The 17,563-nt window shown below is 37.4% G+C and overlaps 1 pseudogene; it reads left to right on the top strand.

Annotated features, from left to right (window-relative positions):
• The first annotated feature begins 1,751 nt into the window (after positions 1-1,751).
• LOC145535667 (transmembrane emp24 domain-containing protein 7 pseudogene) lies at positions 1,752-11,806 on the top strand (annotated as a pseudogene).
• Positions 11,807-17,563: the final 5,757 nt, after the last annotated feature.

The following is a 17,563-nucleotide window of genomic DNA, read 5'->3' as shown; positions in this document are numbered from 1 at the left end:
ACCTATGGACACCTTATCTTCGACAAAGGAGGCAAGAATATACAATGGAGAAAAGACAATCTCTTTAACAAGTGGTGCTGGGAAAACTGGTCAACCAGTTGCAGAAGAATGAAATTAGAACACTTCTAACACCATACACAAAAATAAACTCAAAGTGGATTAAAGTTCTAAACGTAAGACCAGAAACTATAAAACTCCTAGAGGAAAACATAGGCAATACACTCTCCGACATAAATCACAGCAGGATCCTCCATGACACACCTCCCAGAATATTGGAAATAAAAGCAAAAATAAACAAATGGGACCTAATTAAAATTAAAAGCTTTTGCACAACAAAGGAAACTATAAGCAAGGTGAAAAGACAGACTTCAGAATGGGAGAAAATAACAGCAAACGAAGCAACAGACAAGCAATTAATCACAAAAATAAACAAGCAACTTCTGCAGCTGAATTCCAGAAAAATAAACGACCCAATCAAAAAGTGGGCCAAAGAACTAAACAGACATTTCTCCAAAGAAGACATACAGATGGCTAACAAACACATGAAAAGATGCTCAACATCACTCATTATTAGAGAAATGCAAATCAAAACCACAATGAGGTACCGTTTCACACCAGTCAGAATGACTGCTATCCCTAAGTCTACAAGCAATAAATGCTGGAGAGGGTGTGGAGAAAAGGGAATCCTCTTACACTGTTGGTGGGAATGCAAACTACTACAGCCACTATGGAGAACAGAGTGGAGAGTCCTTAGAAAACTGGGAATAGAACTGCCATATGACCCAGCAATCCCACTGCTGGGCACACACACTGAGGAAACCAGAATTGAAAGAGGCATGTCTACCCCAATGTTCATCGCAGCACTGTTTACAATAGCCAAGACATGGAAGCAACCTTGATGTCCATCAGCAGACAAATGCATAAGGAAGCTGTGGTGCATATACACAACGGAATATTACTCAGCCTTTAAAAAGAATACATTTGTATCAGTTCTATTGAGATGGATGAAACCGGAGCCCATTATATAGAGTGGAGTAAGCCAGAAAGAAAAACACCAATACAGTATACTAATGCATATATATGGAATTTGAAAAATGGTATCAATAACCCTATATGCATGACAGAATAAGAGACACAGATGCATAGAATAGTCTTATGGACTCTGAGGGAGATGCGAGGGTGGGACGTTCTGGGAGAATAGCAATGAAACATGTATATTATCATATGTGAAACAGAACACCATTCCAGGTTCAATGCATGAGACAAATGTTCAGGGCTGGGGCAATGGGATGACCCAGAAGGATGGGATGGGGAGGGAGGTGAGAGGGGGGTTCAGGATGGGGAACAGATGTAAACCCATGGCTGATTCATATCAATGTATTGGTAAAACCACTACAATATTGTAAATTAATTAGACCCCAACTAAAATAAAAAATTTATTAAAAAAAATAAAACTGGAAGAAGTCATTTTATTAATAGATCTTTGGATTTTTAAAGGAGATAAACATTAAAAGAATCATTTTGAGGATACTCATAGGGCAGATGAAGCAATGCAAAAAAATACTTAATTTTTTTTCCTTATTAAACAACAATGGTTATAAATCACAATGCTGAGTAATGACTGAGATCACGAACATTACTAAGCTTTCAGACCAAATTTTAAAATATGTTATTGCTTAAGTCTCCACGCAGCAGTGTGCTATTACTTGAAACTTTGATTAGCTGCCCTTTCAGGAAAATTGAAGTCCGTGATGATAATGTGTCTCAGAATTCCATCAGATTGGGATGATCGTGAGTATGGTCTGGGTACTTTGACACTAAATTTGAAAAGCAATTATTTCTTTTAAAGAATATAATGCTCTAAAACGTGGCTAGTGAAAGGTGAATTTAAATAGCAGCCCAAAACCATTTCAAATTGTACAAACAAAGGTATATAATGCAATTTCAAGTCAGACAAACTGTCAGCATTCGAATGCTAGGATTCTGTTTCTCCTTGCTTAGGCCAGAACTTTGTAGACAGTGTGACTATTCAACTTAAAAGATAATTGCTTCCTCTTCAGGGGACTGAATGTATTGGGGAGATACATACAACGAATGCATGTTCAAGTTCACATTGCAACAAAAGTCAGAGTCTGATTTTACCCTTCTCTTTCTCAAGGCTAAAGCTCAGGTTGTGGGGGGGGGAGTTGATTGACTGATGAGTGTGAACATAGTGGACCAGTGAAAAAGAAATTCATTCAGTGTGTTTGATTCTTTGCAACCCCATGGACTGTGGCCCACCAGGCTCCTCAGTCCACGGAATTCTACAGGCAAGAATACTGGAGTGGGTTACCATTTCCTTCTCCAGGGGATCTTACTTACTCAGGAATTGAACCTGGTCTCCTGTATTCCAGGCAGAATATTTACCATCTGAGCCACCAGGGAGCAGTACGAAAGCTTAATGAAAGGACTAACCCCATCTGTAGGCACAGTTTACATTTGCAGAAATCTCCCAGTCTTTCAGGAAGGTTCATATCATTTTTTCTCCTTACATTTTTCTTACAGTATACTTTACTAAGAGGGATATCAGCCAGGTATTCTCAAATCTGAACTAGTGGATAGAACATGAGCTTTGGAGTTAATTAGACCCAAGTTTGAATCATAAACTCCCCATTTTGCTAACTGATTTATATTGAGCAAGATGTTGAGTTTTCTAATCTTTAAATGGGGGTATGATATCTACTTCTCTGATACAATGTAGAAAAAGCACATGGCACTTAATAGGCCCTCAAAAATGTACACTTTTAGGATCAAGGTTCTTTCTGAGCTTAGTAATACTATCTTTGAATGGTAAATAAACTGATACATATCTGATATTCTGCAAGAATTATACCTGTAGACTACCCAGTCTACAGTAAATTCTTCCTGGAGAAAGGAGACCACAAAGTTGGCAGGCCCCATTCTCACAGATGAAAATTGAGGGCAAAATCCTCAAACAATTTTAACTTAACATATCAGAGGAAGCTGGTGATTAAGAGCACAAGATCTGGAGCTAAAATTTTGGGTTCAAATTCTAGTTCTGCCATTTATTAGTTGTGTGACCTAGGTCACAGGTAATGTTACTTAACCTATCTGATTCTCAGTTTCTTCACTGGTAAGTAAAGATTATAGAATCTACCTCATAGTATGCTATAGCTGGTTCATACCTGCTCAAAAGGATCAATTTTTAATTTTCAGCTACTTTGTGAACGGGAGTAAGTTAAACACAGCTATTATTAAAAATTGAATCATATAAACTTAATATAAAATAAGCTGTATTAAAAAAAAAACAGAATAAATACTTAAAACTCTTCACTTTTTCCTAGTACAACCAGCCTAAGGACACCAAGAACAAACTTGCAGTCTGACAAAATCAGACTTCCTGGCCCATAGCAGTGAGAGATATAACACATCAAAGGAATCATGGGATATCCTCAAACAGAGGAGAAGATGGAGTTATAGAACTTTGGAGACGGAGTTATAAAGTTTAGGTAAAATTTAAATGAAAGTGTTTTGATAGTCTCTAAGCAGAGCAGAGTTGCATATAAAGGTACCAACATCATGTATAGACTGCAAAGTGGACTCAACATCCTGTTTCATTGGAAATATAATGCTTCCTCATAATTATTTCTTTTTTGTTATTTCATTGGTTTCCCCAGTGTGAGCTATAGTAAAACCCTTAAAGTAAAATGTCCAAGTACTATTCCATGAGAGAAGCATAAAGGGGCTGGAGGAGCAAAATGCACCATAAAAATATGAGAATCCTCCCTGCACCCCTTTTCCCACCCTCAGCATTTCTAAGTTTAGAGCATAGGCAATGAACAGAGGAGGTAAGGAACCTTGTATCTTCTCATCATATAGGCCAGTAAATACCTCCCTTATAGAATCTGATTCCCTGAACTGGGGTCAATTCTGCTCTGGGGTGAAACTCAGCTTCTGCAATATGGTGTCACAAACTCTATCTCCTCAAATTTCTCTGACTCAGACATGAATTCCACTTCAGAGCTAAGCTGGAGAAAATTAAAAAAACACCACTAGATATAGTGCTAAGTATTAGCCCCTAAAGTAGCAGAAAGTAGGCCCCATGTAACATTCTAAAGACTCATACAAGAAAAAAAAGGATAGGAAAGGGACCAGTGCCTTTTAATCTAAGTTTGAGTCTTCAGGTTGTACAGTAGAGAAACTATGTGGGGTTTCACAACATATATATGGTAAATCATCTTAACCTCAAGTTATTGTAAGTATTAAATAAGATAACTTGCATAAAAGTGATTGGCACATGATAGGTGCTGATTTTCCCATTCACTCACTTTTTACCAAATACTGCTACTACTACCTATTCTACTACTATTTGGATAAAGTTTTGTAATTTACTAAGCACTTTTATACAACACCCAAGGACACATGATGAATTAGGATAACAGCTGTGTCTAAGGTTTGGGTCTTCAAAATTAAATATTATAGCAGGATAACAATACCAGTAATAACTAGCATTTATTAAATATTTTATATTTGGGGCTACTGTATTAATACTTGCATATTGGTAAACTCCTGTCCTTTCAACAACCTTATGAGGAGGGAGTTTGTTTACTAAATGAAAAATTTGGGGCCTACAAAACAAAGTAAGGCTCAGAGTTTGAGAATGCATCTGTTGGACTAAAATAATCACTCTTCTATACTGCTACACTGACTCACTAATGCTTTGGTATGAATGAGTTTTGTTCTGCTTTATCCTGGGAGAAGCAAGGAAGGTGGCAACAAATAAGACTAAAAAGAAAGTAGGTAAGGAGTTCTTTTTTTTTTTTTTCTATTTTTTAAGCCTGGTTCTAGCTGTGATATATAAAGTTTGTGCAGAATATTAAAAAAGTAAACAATAAACATGTATTTCTGACACAAATATTTGTGTCACTACCACTTTAAGTAACATTTCATAGTATGTTAGTATTATTATTAATGTACATTTGCAGTAATTGAGTCCTACATATGCCAAGCACTCCACTTGGCACTTTGTATTCTTCACATTAAAATAACCTTGTGTGATAGGTATTATTTTTATATTACCAGTGAAGAAGGGAGTTTAAGGAGATTGATAACTTATTCTAAGTCACACTCTTGGGATCAGGTATGACTAGCTCAAAAGTTCAGATGCTTAACCATGACTGATACTGCACTGATTCTCCTTGGACTACACACTCAGAATTCTTACTAGCAGCAGTAGTCCATGACAAAATGATCATTAACTTTTAAAGCACTACAACCTGCATATAATTAACAACATGTTATACCTGAATATCAGGTTATCATCACAGATTATAAGCTGGAACTTAGTGTTGTTCAACATTTTCAAATTCTGAGTGGAAAGAGCTTATACTTACAGAGAAGTCTCAAAAGGGGACTGTTTGCTTTGGATGCTTTTCAGTCTATTGCTGGCTTAAGCAAAACCACCAGAGAAAGGTGGATATGGACTAATGAGTTATTTTATTTTGACCTGGTATAGCTCAATAATAACTTGTGTGGAAGATCACTTTGGAATTACATGATTCCAATTTAAAATAAACATCAATTACAACAAGCAACGTTGTATTTACATCAACTTACAATAAGCAACATTATTAGAAATAGGCCTGAAGAAACCTGTTACTGTGCTTACTGTGAAGATGCTGTTGAAGATATCCCTCACAACATACTTTTCAAAAGTGCTCATAAAAAGACTAGTTTTCTGATCTTGCCATGCCATGCTCAGTTTCTTCAGTTGTGTCTGACTCTGGAAGCCTATGAACTGTAGCTCACCAGGCTCCTTTATCTAGGGGATTTTTCAGGCAAGAATATTGGAGTGGATTCCCATGCCCTCCTCTAGAGGATCTTCCCAACCCAGGGATTGAACCCCTGTCTCCTGCATGTCCTGCAATGCAGACTTTTTTTTTTTTCAGCTGAGCCACTGGGGAAGTCTTTTCTGATCGTAGTAGCAATTTTTTCTGGTATTAGTAGCAAGCTTCTTAGCAACTGGTCTATATTTGTTGTTTAGACAATGTGAATCATACAACTGATGGGGTTTCCTTCTTTGCATTGAAAGTTTAAAATTTCAGAATCTAATTTCTAGTTCATGTTTTGCACATGTGAAGAAGTCTTCAGACATTCATTTTTAATGCTAACTGCATTCATTCTTTTTGAAGTCACTGTTGTCTCTTTATTTCCAGAGCCATAAACTCTTTCCAAGCTTCACAGAGTCAGTATGTATAGTCACTACAACTATGGCATCTACAGTTAGATTGTCTGAGTTTGAATCTACTTTCTGTCACTTACTATGTGAACATGAGCAAAGCATTTCCTTACTCTTAACCTCAGTTTCTGCATTTGTTGAGTGAACATAATAGTACCTAACTCCTAGAGTTTTTATGAGTATTATTAATATATTGAGGTAATATATGTAAGGTGCTTAGAACAGAGCCTGAAACTCAGTACCACCATGTTACATAATCCAGAGGATACCATTTACATAGAAGGCAGTGTTGCCTCTTAGATTTGAACAGTATGGTGGCTCTGCTGACACATAGTGAGTGTCATATACATATTATACAATTATTGTTATCACATGCTACTAAGGCAGAGTTTTATTGGAAAAAAATAGAATTTCACCTATTTTGCTGTCTCTGTGTTTCCACAGAGGAAGGTGGATGCATAAAAACTTGGGCTTTCTAAAACATTCATACATTTAAACAGAGCCAGCTGTAATCCATTTTTTGTTTGTTTTCTGCTAGGTTAGTGACATGTTAGCAGCATGTGACATCCAAGTATTATATGTAAATATGCTAGGTAGGCCATTTCATCAGACTCGTTTTTCTAACTTCAGACAGCAAATACAGAATAAGGAAATTTTTCATTTGATATTTACCCACAAACTTTCTTAAGGGTTTTAAATGATTCTAACAAAAGGGTTATTTGGAGTTAAAGTTAACATTTCATATTCTTGGTTTTAAACTCTCATTTCAAATTGAGAAGATGTTTAAAAGTTTAAAGTCAAATAAGCATATACTTCCAACGTGTATGCACCACCATCATCAATACTACATTCTTTAATTTGCCTTCTTTAAACTACAAAACTGCCTGACAATAATCATCTCAAACGACAGAAACATGAGAATGCAGAAGAAGATTTGGAGGTTTAAAAAAAAAATCATGAATGCCAAGATATAAAAATAAATATAAATATACATATTACTAATTTTAGTGATACAATAGTCCCAATTCAGATGAAAGTGGATTTTAGAGAACAGAATTTTCTGTTTAGAAGACACAGAATAGATCTAGTGATTAGTCTTGCAGGTTTGCAGGCGAACACACAAGTCTCATAATTTCCAAAGGATATTCCATTTTTTAGCAAGCAGAGAAGGAAAAGTTATAGTAGAAGGGATCACTGTACTCTCATTCCTTTGGATTGATTGGGTAATCCAGAAGTATTGCACAGGGAGGGGCAAAGGACCATTTGGCTTTACTCTCAGTAAAAATGAACTTTTAATTGGTTGAATGTGAGCTGCTATCTTCAATTTGTTCCTGACTCATAAATATTAGAACAGTCCCTCTGTCTACCTTTTTCAAGTTCAGGAGTCAACAATTGACCGCCCCACTTTTTCAATCAAATTGCCAATTTTTTACTCCGTAAATCTCAAGACCCTCCTACATTGTCTACTCCACTTTCAATAAAAGAAAACTCAACAAAGAAGCCAAAATAAAGCATTTAAAAACCCAATTTACCCATAAGTCCAGGGAAACTGCCTAACTCATTGCTCCAAACCTCACACTAGGAAACTGTGGAAAAATTATTCCATGTAGGAAGTTTTGGTAATTGAATACAATTCCTATCCTAAACTCACAGAGTGAATTTCAACATCCCACGCCCTCAGGTTCAAAAGAAATAAAGTAAATCAAGGAATTGAATGATGTCACCATTTACTGCTTCTGCAATATGATGCATTTGTTCCTTCTCCAAATGTTTATTGATTATTTATTGCATTCAAAACACTGGTCAGCAGACTGAGTTCATGATCTCTATCTCCTAAGAGTGAAAACAGATCTCACACTTAAAGTTAAATAGACAATCTGGTTGACTGTTTATTCAACTTTGCTTAAACTCATTGAAATAAAAAAGCATATAATTGAAGGATGTGCTCTTTTTGAAAAGAAGATGTCAGTCAATGTTATGGGCCACACTGTGTTCCTCTAAAATTAAATGTTGAAGTCCTAACCTGCGGTTCCTTATAATATAAACTTACTTGGATATAGGGTCTTTATCGTGCTAAAATGAGGCCACTATGCTGCTGCTGCTAAGTCGCTTGAGTTGTGTCCGACTCTGTGCAACCCCATAGACGGCAGCCCACCAGGCTCCTTCGTCTCTGGGATTCTCCAGGCAAGAATATTGGAGTGGGTTGCCATTTCCTTCTCCAGTGCATTAAAGTGAAAAGTGAAACTGAAGTCGCTCAGTCGTGTCTGACTCTTCGCGACCCCATGGCTGCAGCCTACCAGGTTCCTCCGTCCATGAGGTTTCCCAGGCAAGAGTACTGGAGTGGGTTGCCATTTCCTTCTCCACTATAGTTCGCCCCAATTTAATATGACTCATGTCCTTATAAAAAGGGAAAATTTGGAGACAGGATTATACACAGAGAGAACATTATGTGGATATATAAACATTCATCTATAAGCCAAAGAGAGAGGCATGGGACAGATCTTTCCCTCACATTCCTCAGGAAGAACCAACCGTGCTGGTACCTTCTGCTCCAGAACTGTTGATACAATAAGTTGTTGTTTAAGCCACCCAGTTTATGGTACTTTGTTACAGAAGCCTGAGTAAACTAATACAATCAATTCAACAGTTCATAATTATGCAGAATCCTGTTTTTAACCTATCTAGAAGTATATTGGCACCCCACTCCAGTACTCTTGCCTGGAAAATCCCATGGACGGAGGAGCCTGGTAGGCTACAGTCCATGGGGTCGCTAAGAGTCGGACACGACTGAGTGACTTCACTTTCACTTTTCCCTTTCATGCACTGGAGAAGGAAATGGCAACCCACTCCAGTATTCTTGCCTGGAGAATCCCAGGGACGGCGGAGCCTGGTGGGCTGCCATCTATAGGGTCGCACAGAGTCGGACACGACTGAAGCGACTTAGCAGTAGCAGCAGAAGTATATACACAACATATATATATATATATATATATATATATATATATATATATATTCACACACAAACACATTGAGGAAACTTAAGGCAGAACTAAGCATGCCTCTGAAAATGAACACTCCCATTTTATTTTTTATCAAAAAATTAATAATGACTAATACTATAAAGGAATAAAAGCAACTGTATTAAAGAAGTTCAAGAAATGGTTTGTATTTTCAATGCTAAATTACTCTGGAGAGTTACTGAAAATCTATGTGAATGTCAAAAAACAGTATTATGAAGAGGAAATTAAATGGACAAATGCTACAACAGACTCCAGGCACTGGCTGTTTTGGGAATGGCATTCTCAAGTATATGTTATTCTCTGTCCCATGTGAAATCCATGCATGGTGGCATGGAATTTTTTAGCAGCAAAATTCCCATCAACCAAGTGTGTAATTTGAACCCCAGCTGCTCCATAAGGGTAAGAAGAGGGGGAAATGGATACATTTTATATTTAACTGCAAAACATTGATGTCACTATAGATTAAATGACTTCTGAGTTATTCAGGGGAGATTCTTTGAGATAGCACTCAAAGTAGAAATTCTTGTTTTTTTATATCACAAGTTAGGTACATTTCTAGAACAATAAAGCAAATATCAGGTATATTTATAAAGCAGAAGTGCAGGTAAACATATCTATAAAATTTAATATGCCTGCATATACCCACACATGTTATATGACATTTTATGATTATAATGTTCTTTAAAATGTTGAAAGTTTTGAGGTGTGTGTGTGTGTGTGTGTGTGTGTGTGTGTGTGTGTGTGTGAAGTTCTTACAATTTCCACTGAAGAAATGCAAGTACTTCAGGAGGTCTCACTTTATGTTCTTAATCAATAACCACCAAAATTATTAGTGAAACTTTGAGTTGAAGGCAATTTAGGATGGTAAGATGAGGTTAATGACATATTATTTATCAAAGAAAATTCCTGAAAGGGACAATATAGGTCAAAGGATACTGAGCAATTGGTGAATGCCAGATAATCTATCACTCAGCAGTCAGAACATATATTGACTTTTCTTGCTTCTTTCTAGGTACACCCCTGCAAAAATCACCAGGAAGAATATGTTGAAATTGGTTTATCTGACATATTGGTACTGAGTAGGGACGATGGCAAATAATTTAACTAGTTTAGAGTTGTTCAGAATTTTCTGGACTTCAGACTTAAGCTGAAGTCTCATTACCATATTGCCCTCTGAAAAGTTTTCTTGCAAATACATTTCTAGCCTAGACCAGAAACTTCACTTAATAATTGTGGATGTATTTATCTTACATGGAATTTTCTGTAGCTTACCTAGTTGCAGTAACAAGTTAATACTTTCTTCTTATAGTAATATTATAACTGTCATACATTGAGTACCAGGTAATATTATAAGCACTTCATATTTAATCTTAAAAAAAAAACTCTGCAAGGTAGATGATATTGTTTTCATTTTACAAAGACCCTGTGGGTATAAGGGTAAAAGTGTATGATATAGCTTGGATTCAAACCCAATCAGGTTGAATTCAATGCTGTGCTATTTCATTTACAGTATAAGTGGTTGGATTTGAATTTGTGACCTATTTTTTAAAATGTGCCCTGCTTTTTTTTTTTAACAATTTATGTATAGTCCCTTCCAGAATTCTGTGTTTCAGCAGATTTTACTGACACATAATTTTTCCTTTGGATTCTTAAATGGAGTATATATTGTCAGCATAAGTTAGGGGACATTAGCTATCCATTTTAAAAACTCAGATGTCTTCCTTCCCAGCTTGTTCCTGGCCCTAGGTCCTCAGCACCCCTCACCCACACCCAATGGATCACTTCTCATCCCTAATATCTCCAAGGCTCAAAGAGACTGCAGTTGTGTCTTCGTGGAACATTCATCAGGGGCAAAGGTCTGTTGTGCACCAGTCGATGCAGACCTGACCCTAGTCTCTCCACAGCTCTGTTAAGGCAGCCGCCATAGCCTCTCAGGATGCCTTGGATGGTGTCAGTGCTGAGCTGCGTGGCCGCTGCAGATCACTGGGGCACTGCTGGGTGGTGAAGTCTACCTGGGGGCACATAGATCACCTTCAAACTGCCTGGCTATGCCTAGTAGTGCCTCTACTAGGACATCACACATGTCACCAAGTGCACTCTAGAGTTCCAGGCAATTGCTGGCAGTCACTATGATGTAGTTTGTCAATCTGGAGATCCTTATCACAATGTGTTATACAAAGTGAAGAAACAGCCTTCTAAAATGAGGCATACACATTTTGCATCAAGGATGAACATCCTGCTTTCACACATAAAAACGTGTATTTTGATTTTGAAGTTGGAAAACACCCACCTTTGTTTCCTAGTGATAGCTGAGTCAGTGCACTCAGCCAGATGGAATCTGCTTGTGCTTCAATTCAAGAAACTTTAAAGTCTGTCAACGACTTTCAGACTCATTTCCGTTTGAGAGAAGTTCAAGGCCTAATCCAACCAAGGATCTAAATGGCCTTGAATTGTAGAGGCTTGCATTCTTCTGGTAGTTAGCATAGGGCAGGTATTTCTTCTGAAAAGCTTTTTCTCAGATAAAGGAACTACGAGTGTTGGATCATAACTAGTTTTTGAGAATTTATGCACCTTAACCACTGGACTATTGCTGACCTTTAATTTTAGGTATGAAAGAATTTAATATTGGCTACATTTTTAAAAACCTTATTCACAAACATCTTTCTGGGGGATGTACAGTGTATAGCCTCAAACTTTGGAAAGGACACTATTTTTATTTGCACAGGTAGAGAAAACTTTGGGACTTATTTTGGGCTATTCATAAATTCAACACCAAAGATTTACTCTCTTCTTAGTTGTTTATATCTATTCTTCTGTACACTAAACTTTGGTATTTTTATTATTTTTAGACATTTAAAAGTACTTTACTTATAGTATGTGCATATTTTTAAAACCTTAGATTTAATGTCTAAATGTATTGTGAAGGAAGATAATTGCCTTTTAACTCTTTATAGGAAATGAAACTTTGTTTTTAAGGAAACTGAATGTGATTAATAATAGTCCAGGCCCAATTCTCCACTGATTAATTTTATGTGGAAAACTGATCACAGAAATGTTATTTAATGTTGATACAATTTTAAGTGGATACATCATGGTTTATTTGTAACAAATTTAGAAAATGTCACATTTTTGTTTCAGGAGGTTTATTCTATGATTTATAACAAGATTTTTTTTTATTCATATAGATATTATCAAACAAAAAATAGTATGTTTAAATAAACTATTAGAGCTTATACAATCCTGAAAATCAGATTGTTATAACAGGTAGAAGATTTACAGGATAAAATTTAAGACACTTCAGTGTGGGGCAAATGAATCAAAAAAAATATTTTTTTACTTTTATTTTTTAAAATATAAGTTACTTATTTTAATCGGAGGCTAATTACTTTACAATACTGTAGTGATTTTGTCATGCATTGACATGAATCTGCCACGGGTGTACATGTGTTACCCATCCTGAAGACCCCTCCCACCACCTTCCCCATCCTATCCCTCTGGGTCATCCCAGTGCAACAGCCCCAAGCACTCTGTCTCATGCATCGAACCTGGACTGGCGATTCATTTCACATATAATAATATACATGTTTCAATGCCATTCTCCCCAATCATCCCACCCTCGCCCTCTCCCACAGAGTCCAAAAGACTGTTTTATACATCTGTGTCTCTTTTGCTGTCTCACATATAAGGTTATAGTTACGATCTTTCTAAATGCCACATATATGCGTTAGTATACTGTATTGGTGTTTTTCTTTCTGGCTTACTTCACTCTGTATGATAGGCTCCAGTTTCATCCACCTCATTAGAACTGATTCAAATGTATTCTTTTTAATAGCTGAGTAATATTCCATTGTGTATATGTACCACTGCTTCCTTATCCATTCGTCTGCTGATGGACATCTAGGTTGCTTCCATATCCTGGCTATTATAAACAGTGCTGCAATGAACATTGGGGTACACGTGTCTCTTTCAATTCTGGTTTCCTCTGTGTGTGTGCGCAGCAGTGGGATTGCTGGGTCATATGGAGGTTCTATTTCCAGTTTTTTAGAGAATCTTCACACTGTTCTCCATAGTGGATGTACTAGTTTGCATTCCCACGAACAGTGTAAGAGGGTTTGTGTCTCCTTGTTAATTTTCTGTTTACTTGATCTGTCCATAAGTGTGAGTGGTGTATTAATGTCTCCCACTATTATTGTGTTATTGTTAATTTCCCCTTTTATACTTGTTAGCATTTGTCTTACATATTGCAGTGCTCCTATGTTGGGTGCATATATATTTATAATTGTTATATCTTCTTCTTGGATTGATCATTATGTAGTGACCTTCTTTGTCTCTTTTCACAGCCTTTATTTTAAAGTCTACTTTATCTCATATGAGTATTGCTATTCCTGCTTTCTTTTGGTCTCTATTTTAGTGGAATATATTTTTCCAGCCCTTCACTTTCAGTCTGTATATGTCCCTTGTTTTGAGGTGGGTCTCTTGTAGACAATATATATAGGGGTTTTGTTTTTGTATCCATTCAGCCAGTCTTTGTCTTTTGGTTGGGGCATTCAACCTATTTACATTTAAGGTAATTATTGATAAGGATGATCCCGTTGACATTTACTTTGTTGTTTTGGGTTCGAGTTTATACACCCTTTCTGTGTTTCCTGTCTAGAGAGGTTCCTTTAACGTTTGTTGGAGAGCTGGTTTGGTGGTACTGAATTCCCTCAGCTTTTGCTTGTCTGTAAAGCTTTTGATTTCTCCTTCATATTTGAATGAGATCCTTGCTAGGTACAGTAATCTGGGCTGTAGATTTTTCTCTTTCATCACTTTAAGTATGCCCTGCCTTTCCCTTCTGGTCTGAAGAGTTTCTGTTGAAAGATAGGCTGTTGTCCTTATGGGAATCCCCTTGTGAGTTATTTGTTGCTTTTCCCTTGCTGCTTTTAATATTTGTTCTTTGTGTTTGATCTTTGTTAATATGATTAATATGTTTCTTGGGGTGTTTCGCCTTGGATTTATCCTGTTTTGGACTCTCTTGTTTTCTTGCGTTTGGGTGACTATTTCCTTCCCCATTTTAGGGAAGTTTTCAACTATTATCTCTTCAAGTATTTTCTCATGGTCTTTCTTTTCATCTTCTTCTTCTGGGACTCCTATGATTCGAATGTTGGGGTGTTTAACATTGTCCCAGAGGTCTCTGAGGTTGTCCTCATTTTTTTTAATTCTTTTTACTTTTTTCCTCTCTGCTTCATGTATTTCTACCATTCTATCTTATACTTCACCTATCCTATCTTCTAGCTCCGTTATTCTACTGTTGGTTCCCTCCAGAGTGTTTTTGATCTCATTTATTGCATTATTATTGATTGACTCTTTCTTTTATTTCTTCTCGGTCCTGGTTACACATTTCTTGCATCTTCTCAATCCTTGTCTCCATGCTATTTATCTGTAACTCCATTTTTTTTTAAAGATTTTTGATCATTTTCACTATCATTATTCGGAATTCTTTATCAGGTAGATTCCCTATCTCTTCCTCTTTTGTTTGGTTTGGTGGGCATTTATCCTGTTCCTTTACCTGCTGAGTATTTCTCTGCCTTTTCTTCTTTGTATTGCTGTTTTGGGGATGGCCTTTCCGTATTCTGGCAGTTTGTGGTTCCTCTTTATTGTGGAGGTTCCTCACTGTGGGTGAGGTTGGATGGGTGACATGTCAAGGTTTCCTGGTTAGGGAAGCTAGTGTCGATGTTCTGGTGGGTGGAGCTGGATTTCTTCTCTCTGGAGTGCAATGAAATATCCAGTAGCTAGTTTTAAGATGTCAGTGGGTTTGGTGTGACTTTGGGCAGCCTGTATATTGAAGCTCAGGGCTATGTTCCTGTGTTGCTGGAGAATTTGCATGGTATGTCTTGCTCTGGAACTTGTTGGCCCTTGGGTGGTGCTTGGTTTCAGTGTAGGTATGGATCCTTTCCATGAGCTCTTATTGGTTAATATTCCCTGGAGTCAGGAGTTCTGTGGTGTTCTCAGGATTTGAGCTTAAGCCTCTTGCCTCTGGTTTTCAGTCTTATTATTACAGTAGCCTCAAGACTTCTTCATCTATACAGCACAGATGATAAAACATCTAGGTTAATGATGAAAAGTTTCTCCACAGTGAGGGACACCCAGAGAGGTATACAGAGTTACATAGAGAAGAGAAGAGGGAGGAGTGAGATAGAGGTGACCAGGAGGAGAAGAGGGGGAATCAAAAGGGGAGAGAGCAAGCTAGCCAGTATTCATTTCCCTATGTGCTCTCACATTCTGGATCCCTCAGAGATGTTCACAGAGTTACACAGAGAAGAGAAGAGGGAGGAAGGAGACAGAAGTGAATAGAAGGATAAAAGTGGGAATCAAAAGGAGAGAGACAGATCCAGCCAGTAATCAGTTCCCTAAGTGTTTTCCACAGCCCAGAACACACAAAGAGATTCACAAATGTCTCTCTGGGGCTGCAATCACCCCCTTCTGTCTCTGGCTGCCCTCGCCTGCCTGTCTCCAGAGGGGGATGGGCCGGTCAACAGCTGGCTAGCTCTGCTCAGTCCTTAGTTCTGTGAGTGGGCCTGGCAGTGTCTTAGGTTACGGCTTATCACGAGATAACTATCCCAGAGTTTGGGTTGCAATCTCAAGTTAGTTTTCTCAGATTGCCCTCACGGCATTCAGGCCTGGTCTTTACCTAAGCAATGTAGCTCTCGCCTCCCTGTCCAGCCCCTGCTTGCTAGTGGTGGATGCGAGTGTCTGGGCTGCTTTTTCACTGGGAGTTGCCGTTAGGCACGTAATCTGTGGGTTTTAATTATTTATTTCTATTTCCTCCAGGTTATGTTGCCCTCTGAGTTTCCAAAGCTCGCTACAGACCCACTAGTGAGAGTGTTCCCTGGTGTTTGGAAACTTCTCTCTTTTTTAAGACTCCCTTCCCGGTATGGATCTCCATCCCTACCTCTTTTGTTTCTCTTTTTATATTTTGTCCTGCCTCCTTTCGAAAACAATGGGTTGCCTTTCTGGGTGCCTGATGACCTCTGTCAGCGTTCAGAAGTTGTTTTGTGGAATTTGCTCAGTATTCAAATGTTGTTTCGATGAATTTTGGGGGGAGAAATTGGTCTCTCTGTCCTATTCCTCCGCCATCTTTGGCCTCCCCTGAAAAAAATTTAGTTAGTTATCCATGCACATCACATTTTCAGTATTTTTACCAAGAAAGAGGTGAACTGTTTCATTTTAACATTGTAATTGACTGGTCCTGGCTCTCACATGAATTTCATGTCTTTGAGTCATTCCAGTTAAAATTCACAGCTGTACTGTAATATTAGTATAGTAAAAGTGCTATACACTTTATCTTCAAGGGTGTGATGCACTGAGAAGTTAGTTTCTTTGTATTTTTTCTTTTCTTTTTTTTTTTTATCTTACACATGTAATTTCTACAGTCTCTGGTTAGCTGCCCTAAGATGATCTAAAATTTTAGACTGTTGTGTGTGATTTTTATTTGATAATCCCTACTGACTCTATTGTATTTAATGAGTATTAAATAATGCATATTTTGTACCATAGGGTTTGTACTATCTACAATTTAAAACATATAGATATAACTGGTTGAAATAAGACTTTGTTCCAAGTATTATGGAATATAATATGAGATGATGTAAAAATCTATAGGTGTTTAAAGCTTTTCTGCTGTTAAAAATAATTTGCAACTGCTTTTTGTCCTGCTTCTTTCCCTCACCCTAAAGTGCTGAGTACTAACTGTCATATTGTAGAAACTTTGATATGTGTAATATAGAACACTGATCAGATAGCACTTACCACTACCAACTAAAAGTTAATTCTAAGTTATCTTTAAAAGCATGTACACTTCAGCATGTAAGAGCAAAACAAAATCAGTTTTCTGGCTTCCTATTTTCTAATGCTACAGTGTATCAAGGAGTGAAAATGATTTCAAAATTTAATTCTAAAATTCTAGGGACCAAGTAGCTTTTCCTTGAACAATGTTATTCAATGAATTCAGTTCACTTTAGTCGCTTAGTCATGTCCAACTCTTTGTGACCCCATGGACTGCAGCAGGCCAGGCTTTCCTGTCCATCACCAAATCCTGGAGCTTGCTCAAATTCATGTCCATTAAGTCAGTGATACCATCCAATCATCTCATCCTCCAGCATCCCCTTCTCCTCCTGCCTTCAATCTTTCCCAGCATTATGGTATTTTCCAGTGAGTCAATTCTTTGCATCAGGTGGCCAAAGTACTGGAGCTTCAGCTTCAGTGTCAGTCATTCCAATGAATATTCAGGACTGATTTCCTTTAGGATGGACTGGTTTGATCTCCT

This window comes from Giraffa tippelskirchi, chromosome X, assembly GCF_054371585.1.
Source record: "Giraffa tippelskirchi isolate mGirTip1 chromosome X, T2T-mGirTip1v1.2.pri, whole genome shotgun sequence".
Lineage (NCBI taxonomy): Eukaryota > Metazoa > Chordata > Mammalia > Artiodactyla > Giraffidae > Giraffa > Giraffa tippelskirchi.
Note: the sequence above shows the minus strand (reverse complement) of the source record. Positions and strands in the feature narration are given on the sequence as shown.